This window comes from Arvicola amphibius, chromosome 10 (assembly GCF_903992535.2).
Source record: "Arvicola amphibius chromosome 10, mArvAmp1.2, whole genome shotgun sequence".
NCBI classification, from domain to species: Eukaryota; Metazoa; Chordata; class Mammalia; order Rodentia; family Cricetidae; genus Arvicola; species Arvicola amphibius.
In genome coordinates, this window is record NC_052056.1 from 47,718,296 (window position 1) to 47,728,174 (window position 9,879).

Below are 9,879 nucleotides of genomic sequence, written 5' to 3' on the forward strand. Positions count from 1 at the left end.
ACAAAATTCTGACTCTCCATAGAGGCTCGAGTATGACATTAGTAGATAGGAAATAATACTATAGACGGTGGAGAGAAACAAGTGAAGGGACAGAGAAATGGGGCGGGGAGAACAAAAGGGAAAGCATTGAAAGCAAGTAAAAAAAAAAAAAACATGTGTAAAGGTGGGAGGTGGGTAGTGATCAGATAACCTGGAGAGGAAGAAACTGCACAAACTGAAGCCATGCATTGTTAGGTAGTCTTAGGGTAAATTTTTATCACTTTTAAGTCTTAATTCGTTGCCTTGCATATTGTACAGTTTCTTCCCAACTGCCAATAATCAGTAGGTATTTTCTCAATAGAATGGAAAAAGAGAGAGGCTGGACCTGTTGGTGCTTTGCAACTGTGTTTCAATCATGCTGAACTAACAAAGCCCATATCATCATCACCCCTTATAGGCTATGTAATGAAAAGTCATATCATCATCATCCCTTATAGGCTATGTAATGAAAAGTCATATCATCATCATCCCTTATAGGCTATGTAATGAAAAGTCACTTTGCTCTCCCTTGGGGTTTCACTAGTTCCTGCCTAAGCTCAAATATTGTTTTTAAATTGTCCTCTGATATCTAATTCGTAATGATATTCATCAGTGACTCCATGGACACCAACCCAGAAAGATGCACATAAGGATATATAATTGTAATTGATGTTAAAAGCAATTGCTGCAAGGGATTCAGTTCACAGTCTCCCAGTCTGTGATCTTTGGTAAGTTACTAATTCTCTAAGTTTCCTCAAGTGAAAGTAAGGAAAATGATTATTCATTCCTAAGAGTAGTAAAGCTGCCTTAGTTTGTGTAACACCTTAAGAACTGGTCTGACACAAAATCCAAAAGACATTAGTTCTGATTGAGGTTGAGTTGTTATTAGCCACCAAGTTATTTTAAGCATAAACTTGGGGATTTCTTGTTGATCACAGCAAACTTGGAGCAGTTCTGATCAGGTTCCCATTCCCAGAAATGCCATTCCAAACTTGAAAACTGTTCTGATAAACTCTACCAGTTATTATTAATAACAGTATGCATCTTTATTTTTACATTTTGCAAACCTCATCAGTTTATTTCAGGTAACAATCTTCATTCATTTGACAATCTTCAAAACCTAGAAACACACCATCTTCTAAACCTAGAAACACAGAAGGTTACATGGCAAAGGTGAAAGATCTGTGGATGGAATTCTGGTTACCATTGGCTGACTTTACAAATGGGGAGGTGCCCCTGCATTATCCAGGTGGGTACTGTGTAATCACAATGTCCTTTAAAGCCAAAGAAGACAGAAAGCAAGAGACAGAAGATGATGCCTTAGAATGATCAGAGAGAGGCTGTGTCCTTACTTCGAAGATAGAGGAAAGAGAATATGCACCAAGAAATAGTGCACGACTAAAAAGTCAAAACAGGTATTACTCCTAGGGCCACCCAAAAGAAATCCAGCCCTACCACTTTGAGTTTATCCACATAAGATCCACTGTTGAACTAACATGCAAAAGTATAACTCATTGTTGAAAGTTGTTGTATCAATGATAATGCTACTGGACCTTCCACCTCCTTTTATTCCTTTGAAAAGCATTCAAAGGGGCAGAAACTTCAGCTTGTTTCTAAGCACATCTACCTACCAGCATACTCTATGCCATCTTTGACTTTGATCCCTTTAGGACCATCACACCACTAGGAACAAACATCCTCATGTCTTTGCCTTTACTATTCCTTCCCTTCAAAATGAAATGAAGCATGAATTAGTGTCTCAGAAATTTAAGAGATCTTATGTCTCCTATCCCCAAAGAAAGCTTCTGCTTTATTTTCCATTTCCTTCAACTCAGGCATCCTAGAATAGGGCTGAGTCTATTTCTACACCACTCTTCTGTAGCCTGCATTGAACAACCACACTGCTATTAGAATGCTATATAATTCTCCTATTCTGCTTCTATGAAAACTACTTAGCTTTAGAGCTTCCATACCTTCTCGCTGTGTGACTCTTTGGTTTTTAGTAAAAACTTCTGATTTAAGATCTAATTCCGGCTAAGTTCTTCCTTTCTTGTCAGTCAACAGAGTTGAATTGCTCTTTATCTTCTAGGGTTTGTCTTCTAATATATCTCGATTTTCTTATCCACATTCTTGCTTGTATGCTTTTTCATGGACATCATGGCAATTTTTTCAAAAATGCACTCAGCGACGTCTATATATTTCACTGTCCCTCACTAGTGGCTTTCAACATTCCTGACCTAGGTCAAGTTGTTTGATAAAAATCTCAACAGTATGCCAGGTTTAATTCCTGAGATTTTGTGTTGGCGAACTTCCACTTCAGTTTCACAAAGCTGTGCAATCTATTGTGAGCATAATTGAGACCTTTGCAGATCATCCCAGATTTTTTTCTTTCTCCTCAATCCTGCATGTGCTAGCCTGAGTTCATGTTTTTCCTCAAATTCCTTGGAAACATATTAAGATGCTTCTAGATGATCTAGCTTTTGCCTTTTAATTTAACTTGCAACCCTTTCTTCTCTAAAGTAATCGAAACATTCACTACTGGGAACACCATTTCCCACCTCCCCTACAAGTCATAACCTATAGGTAATTATTGCCTCTGCAACTGAAGAGGAATAAAGAGTATTGGTGCAACTCACGTGTTAAAGGTAGATTAACCATTTGAGTGCTAGAATTTTCAAAATATATAAGAACCTGCAACCCAGACTCAAAGATAGCAGATTGTTAGTAGTTCAGCTGCCCTAGGATCTTTCTCTTATAAAAATATAAAGCCCAAGCAGCTGGTTTCATGAATAGAACAAATTAGAGAGGTATTGGCCGTGTTCTCAAAGCCATCATTGCTATTTGTTTCCTGAACCAGTAACTTCATGTTTAGCTGCTACCATTTGGTGTGGAAAAATATTGTTTTGGCATGAAATATATGTAAATATTGCACATATATGTATATATTTGTATATATGTAAATGACAGATATTGTCATTGCTGTGATCAATGGATATGTGGAAATCTCAGTGGTGTGGGAGGTCCTTCTGTCTCTGTGTTGCTTTCATTAATGAATAAGGAAACTGCCTTGGCCTGTTGATAGGGTAGAACTTAGGTAGGCAGGGAAGACAGAACTGAATTCTGGGAGGAAGAAAGCAGAGAGAGCAAGACGTCATGGATCCACAGCTAGAGTCAGACACAGAACCTTGCCGGCAAGCTACAACCATGTGCCAATACACAGATTACTTGAAATGGGTTAAATTACGATGTAAGAGTTAGCCAATAAGACGTTAGAGCTAATGGGCCAAGCAGTGATTTAATGAATACAGTTTCTGTGTGGTTATTTCGGGGCTAAGTTAGCTAGGTAGCCAGGAAGAACAAGCGGCCCCTTACCTACTACATTTCAGGATTTGTCTTTGTTCTTGAATTTTCTTTGTTCCCTTCGCTTCGGACGGGTCACAGGAATGCTGTCTAACACTTAAATTTGCCTCCACACTTCTATTCCATCTTCACAATGACTTAAATTACAGTGAAGCATCTTAGGTTCTCAAAAAATCCATAGACATTTTACTTTAAATTCATGAACCCAGAAAAACTAAAAGTCCTTTCTCTCTCTGAATTAATAACGTGAGAGAAATCCTTGAGGACCTGACCTTTTTGCCTAATGAAGAGTAACTGTACTGAACTAGTAAATGTTTTGCCCCTAGAAGAACCATTGGCAATGAATGACAGAACTACTCTTTCAAATTCTATGATAAAAGAGACACTTCATGTGTTTAACAATATTTAATATAGACTGCCCATGCTTCATTTGCTAGTCATGAATAAGACACATAGACCCTTCTCTTCAGTGACTTTCAGGTTAGCCTGAAAGACAGATATTAAATGAATAATTATGTGATTCATTACTTGGTCTTAGTTTTGTTAAACTATAAAGAAAGACACAGGATGGCAGAGGGTTTCTATTGATAAATCCAGATTAATGTGGGCCTAAAATGGGATTACTAATGAACCATTATTTACCTTAACACCATTTAGAGTACATTGGCATTAACTCTTCATCAACAACAACATCTTGTTGTACATGTGCATATCATAAAGGGTTGATGTAGAAGCCAAGAGTCTGATTAGTTTGAAAAGTTAAGAGTGGAAACATATGCTGGCCATCTCTGTTCTTGACTGTGCTCTCATCTCAATTGCATGGGCTGGAAGTCTGCAAATGGAAATTTGCAGATTCCTCTGTCAACACATTTTCTGTTGATATCTGACACTGGGCAGCACTGACAGAGGAATCAGAAAGTAAGAACACATTTAACCTTTCAGATTTCTAGGGAGCCTTTGGAGCTGAACAAGAAGTGTCATGGTCAATAGAGGGTTTTAGAAGCCTCTCTAGAAAGGCATGTGTCTATTTAGCTCCAGCAAAGGTGAAGCAGACAGCAACTCTGGGGAAGAGAGAGGAAAACTATGAGTAGCAGTCTAGGGAGGAAGTGGCTTTCTGGTCTGGATGGTATCTTGGTTGGCCAAATATTTCTTTCATTTTTCTTGCCCTACAATGGCAATACAGCATAAAACAATGACATAACATTATTTTTACTAATCTTTTCTTTGCAATCATATATATGTATACAAGTATACAACAGTGTACACATTTATGTTTTGGTCACACTTTCTGCTCTCCTATCCTCCTCTCACCCCCACCAGTCTGCCCCTCCAAAGTCCCTATCCCGTCCCATTATTTTACTTACTTGCTTTCACTTTGTGACTCACTGGGTTTAACCAGGGCCTCTCTCATGAGCATGAGTGTAAGAATCTGCTCACTGGAGTATGAGTCACTCAACAGTGGCTCCATTAATGAAGAGCGTGACTTCCTTGGCTACAAAAGCCTTCCATTGCCATTTGCTCGGGGAGATGAAAGAGGGGGGATGTGGATGTGGGTGGTTAATCACAGTATATTATATACAAGTATGATACTGCAGAGACAAAAAGTAATCAAAACAATTTCTTAATGCAATGTACTGAAAGACTAGCGAGGTAGAAAAGAACTAGGCAAACGAGATTCTTAAAGGTCAGACCAAGCATTTTGGGTTTCAACCATCAGTAATGGGAAGCAACCCTTTAAAGAACTCTCAGCTGAGAAAGAGCATCATCAATTTTCCATTATAACCTTTTATACCTGACTTCTATAGAGAGCATGAGCACCCAGGGTAGGAATCCTCTCTGGGAATTGAGTTAACTAGATCAGGAATTAGTTAAGTGAGTACATGAATTGAAGTAAGAAGTGATGGTAGATCATGTGATCACTCAGAAATTCGGTCCAAAGTTACTCAAACAAATCTGAAAATGATTGGTTGAACTTAGATGCTGGAAAGAAAGAAGTCCATGGTAGTTATTATAAAGTTCCAATCATGTAAGTCTACGAGATCACTTATGAGCACAAGCATGCCACAGAAAAAGTTTTACCCGCAGACGTGGAAATATTTGAATTATATGTGGAAAAAAAAGCTTTATTAGTAAAAGAGACAAGGGTTTTCCAAAAAATTTAAATGTGGCATTATAAAATTTAAACATTTGAATGTTTTAAGAATGATCAATTAGAATGACTTGAAAACATTGGTAATCTCAAGAGCAACACCAAAAATGGCTTAATAAAAATAGACATTGAATGTAAAGAGTCACCCATGGGAGGAGTAACAAACCAGACTGCAGTCCAGCAGTCAAAGACAAGGCACCAAATTGAGCTGTGGAGGGAATCCAGAGGACACCATTCAGACACTGGACATGAATTGCCACATCTGGCACCAAGAAAGCTTGGGCGGTACCATAGTCATTATCCCTTACACTGGTGCCACTGTGTCCTCTGGAACTTGGTCCCTTCCAGTGCAGCTCATTTGCCAGTGGTGGGGCAAGAAGCTGGATGGAAAGCAACAGTGAATAGAAAAAGAAAAGGAAACTAAAGGAAGAAGAATAAGGTGGACAGCTTTGAGAGAGCAAATAGTTGGGCTATGTATCTCAGAGCAGTAGATAAAAGATGTATGCTATCTCAGAGGAGTAGATGAAGGATGTGTGTGTGCTATCTCCGATGAGTAGATAGAAGATGTCTGCTCTCTTAGAGGAGTGATGGAGGATATGTGCTTTCTCAGAGGAGTGGATGGAGGATGTGTGCCATCTCAGAGGAGTGGATGGAGGATGTGTGCCATCTCAGAGGAATGAATGGAGGACGTGTGTTCTCTCAGAGCAATAGATAAAAGATGTATGCTCTCTTAGAGGAGTGGATGGAGGATATATGTGTGCTATCACCGAGGAGTAGATAGATGTATGCTCTCTTAGAGGAGTGGATGGAAGATGTGTGCCATCTGAGAGGAGTGATGGAGGATGTGTGCTCTCTCAGAGGAGTGATGGAGGATGTGTGCTGTCTCAAAGGGTTTTTGAAATTAGAAGGTGTTAATGAATAGAAGAAAACTGATAATATTAGAAACTAGGAGACCACCTAAAATGTAAGACAATCTAAGTAAGAGGCATGAATGCCTACCAGTATGTGATTGTCTAATTCTTTTTTTTTCCAGTTTTTTTTGATTGTCTAATTCTTTTCCCCCGAGTTTCTTAAATACAAAGACAAAAGGAATTTTCAGGTTTAAATATGAGTCAGGAAGAGGTTAAGTTGTTAGGACTTAGAGATAAAACAATTGTACATGTGAAAATCCCAGGACAATTAATTAAGAACCCACCAGAGAATTCAGTGAATGACTTGAAGATTAATATACACAAATTAATAGATTTCACAAATTAAAGGAATAAGTTAATTGATCTAACAAAAACAAGATCCCATTACAATAGCAGTAAAATGATAAAATATATAAAAATAATACAATAGGTAGTAATAGATGTATATTCTGTATGTATAAATACATATATTCTATATAAGCAAACTTTAAAACAAATTTTTTAAAAATGTAAGAAAACATACGATTTTCTTTTATCATCTTCATACGAAATAAAGAAGAGTGAGGAAGTGGGTACTTTCTAAATATATTACAAAAACCAGAAGCCACAAACATAACACTAAATAAATCATAAGAAAAGGTAATTTCTGCAGGGCCCACAAGTTGCAATACATATCACAGGAGCTATCCTTACATACGAAAAGCTTCCAACAATTAATCTTTAGAAAACACACTGGTAGGACTTGGCGATGGTTGAAATCTGTGTAAAGAGAGTAAAGGAGAATATAAGAAAATAGGAGACACATAAGAAGAAAGCGATCACAGCAAAGCCATCATAAACAATTCATAAATACTTGAAAATGTTCCATCTTGTAACAGAAATCACGAAGTTCTGAGAAACTCAGCAGAAGTTTCTTGTGTACTGTCAAGCACTGGAGCAGTGGGGCTGCGTCCTGCCACCCAACCTCCGGCTAGCTTTACACCCGAAATAATTACACGGAAACTGCATTCTTTTAAACACTGCCTGGCCCCTGGCCCGTTATCTGTAGCTTCTTATTGGTTGATTCTCATATCTTGCTTTAACCCATATTTAGTAATCCGTGTAGCACCACAAGGTGTGGCTTACCAGGAGAGATCTTAACCTGCGTCCATCTCAGAGAGGAGAAGTATGGCGAATATGGCGACTGCCTGAAGCGTCTCCCCAACTCTTTCCCACAATTCTGTTCTGTCTACTCCGCCTACCTAATTTTCTGTCTCTTAAAGGGCCAAGGCAGTTTCTTTATTAATAAATGAAAGTAACACATAAACACTCCTCCATCAGAGTACGACTTGTACACATCTGTTAAGATTACACCCGCATACCATTTATGTTTAAAACCAGCTAACAGGAACTCATTGAGCCCATAGAGCAAGCATTTACATATGTGAACTAATGTATAAACACAGCAATTGCAGTGCTATTTATAATAGTCCAAGTTTGGAGACAAGCTTATTGTCCATCAGTAAGTTCAGGTTACGTTATGGGAAATTCATAATTTATACCTTGTAATTGCAAAGGGAAAACACAACTCTTTGCTGCTTCATATTATGCCTAAGAAACATTTTTTTTCAATGAGAAAAGCAGCTTTGCAGCCTCGAGTAAAGTTTTACTGTTTTTTGAGATGAGAAAGAATGATTGTGCACTTGTTTATGTGGTATGTCTAAAATATCTTTGGCAGAACTTGGTCCTAGGAGAGGCTAGGTGACTGGGCCTCAGAAGAAACAGGCTTTTCATCATATCATCTTCCATCGTTTTTGAACTTTGAATCATTTAAGTTTATCACTATGCAAAATAATTAACTTGAGACAATAAACGCTTGCATTTTAAGAAATGTACAGAAGCAGAATGCATAGAATAAGTGGGCATATACGTTGTAAATAAGAGGAAATGTTTCCTCTTGTTTTACAGACCACACAGGGGAGATGCAGCATTAACTGACTGGGCTCAGGTTAAGGGCATTCTCTGTGAGAAGGGTTTTTGGGGAGCGTTTGCTTTCTTCTGTTTTCTTAAGGGAGATGGCTATGTCAGAGGACTGCAGATAAACAGAGGATTTGGCTCTGGGAAGAACAGGTTGCAGAAATTGTGACTAAGGGAGGACTGATTGGGCTTAGGTACTTGATGTTGAGCAACCCTAACTGCTCAGCCCCCTTTCTCCATCAGCTCAGCTGGTTGGGATGAGACAAAACAATCAATGACAACGAAAGCCATGTGTTCAACCCTATGTTTTTCGTGACCAAAGACAATTCCAAGGAAGGGGTGATTCAGTCCCCCTGTGACAGGGGAAAGTGAACATTTCCCTGCTGGCCATCATTGGCCAGTGAGGAAAGAACAAGCCGATAGGGATTTGCTTCCACATAGGAAAGGCAAATTTGGCTACTCTCTTAAGTTCTCTGAACTTGTGTTTGCTACTCAGAAAAAGCTCAACTTCCATCTCTAAAACTACAAACAAAATGTCAGACTGGCCATATACTAAAGCTCTTTTTAAAGTGTCACTCGTGGCAAATTTAACATAATATGTCTGTTTTAAAAGATCTTTAAAGAAACTCGAAAAAAATTTAGTATACTAAAGATTTTTTTAATTAAGAATTCTACCATTTAAGCCAAATTTAAAAATAGACTATGACCCTTAATCACGCTATTTGCAATTATTAGAATGTTAACAATAGAAAGATGATGTGTATTGGTTATTCATGATATATTTACTCTTAAAACTCGAAATATGTATATTAATGCATTATTATTTTAAAGATTTTACCTCAAGGATAACACTTACACTCTGCTCATTAGAGCTACTTTATAAAATCCTAATTTTATTTTATTATTGTTATTGTTATTTTGGTTTTTCGAGACAGGGTTTCTCTGTGAAACAGTCCTGACTGTCCTGTGAAATTCTAATTTTTAGGACAGAAAATGAAGGTGATGTCTGTGTCATTTAATATTCAAATATAGCTGTGGCCTTTCTAGTGTTTGGAATGCAGAAACGTGTATGTGAGGAGACACAGCAGCTTATTTCTGTGATGATAGCATAGACCCCTATTGAAAATTTCATTTCCTGAAAGTCTGTTGCAAATCTACTTAAGAAGTGCTTTCAAAGAGCCGTGGTTCATGCTTATGACTTGGAAGTAGTTCATTGTCAGGGCCCAAGAATTGCTCCCCATAGGGATCTTTAAATAGTAACACTAAAGAGCTTTGTCTCAAGAATTGTCATTGGAAAGTTATTTTCCTTGTGCTGGGCTGAGAGTAAAGACTTGATTGACAGGTCTTTTGTAATTAAGTTTTAGTTCTCTTCAAATAGATATTCTTCAGTGATTGGACAATAGTTTTATATGCATTTGTATGGGAGAATTTAAGTTGTACATTTTTATAGAACAAAAAATTACTTGGCTTTGTACAAAGGTAACA

At 37.8% G+C, this 9,879-nt stretch overlaps 1 long non-coding RNA gene across 1 annotated transcript; it reads right to left on the bottom strand.

The window, feature by feature from the left end:
• Positions 1-1,042: 1,042 nt before the first annotated feature.
• Positions 1,043-6,807, bottom strand: LOC121677349. The gene is made up of 2 exons (XR_006020911.1): positions 4,743-6,807; positions 1,043-4,210 (listed from the first exon to the last, which is right to left on the bottom strand). It is a non-coding gene; the product is annotated as an uncharacterized LOC121677349 (long non-coding RNA).
• Positions 6,808-9,879: the final 3,072 nt, after the last annotated feature.